Here is a 462-nt window from a genome sequence, read left to right as displayed (position 1 = left end):
TATATATATATATATATATATATATATAAATCTTTAATGATTTAAAGGCAAAGAACATTTTATCAAGGCAGAACCTATCAGAGATCTACTTATTGGCCACATATTTCACATCAGCAACCAAATAATAAAGTATTACATTTTTATTGACACATTTGCATACACATCACTCAATTCTTAGAAAAAAATATTACATCAGTACTACGCACGTAGAGGAACGTGCGTACCCAATGAAATCACGCCACGATATCCCGCGCGACGCAGAAAAAAAAACGGCGCAGTAACACGGGGAATATTCCTCCCCGTGTTATTCATGTGTTATTGTGTGTTATTCATGTGTTATTCATGTGTTATTGTATTATTATAACACCAGGAATATGAATAACACACAATAACACATGAATAACACACAATAACACATGAATAACACGGGGGGAATATTCCCCGTGTTACTGCGCGCCGTTT

Source organism: Phalaenopsis equestris, unplaced genomic scaffold, assembly GCF_001263595.1.
Source record: "Phalaenopsis equestris unplaced genomic scaffold, ASM126359v1 Scaffold000094, whole genome shotgun sequence".
NCBI lineage: Eukaryota > Viridiplantae > Streptophyta > Magnoliopsida > Asparagales > Orchidaceae > Phalaenopsis > Phalaenopsis equestris.
Note: the sequence above shows the minus strand (reverse complement) of the source record.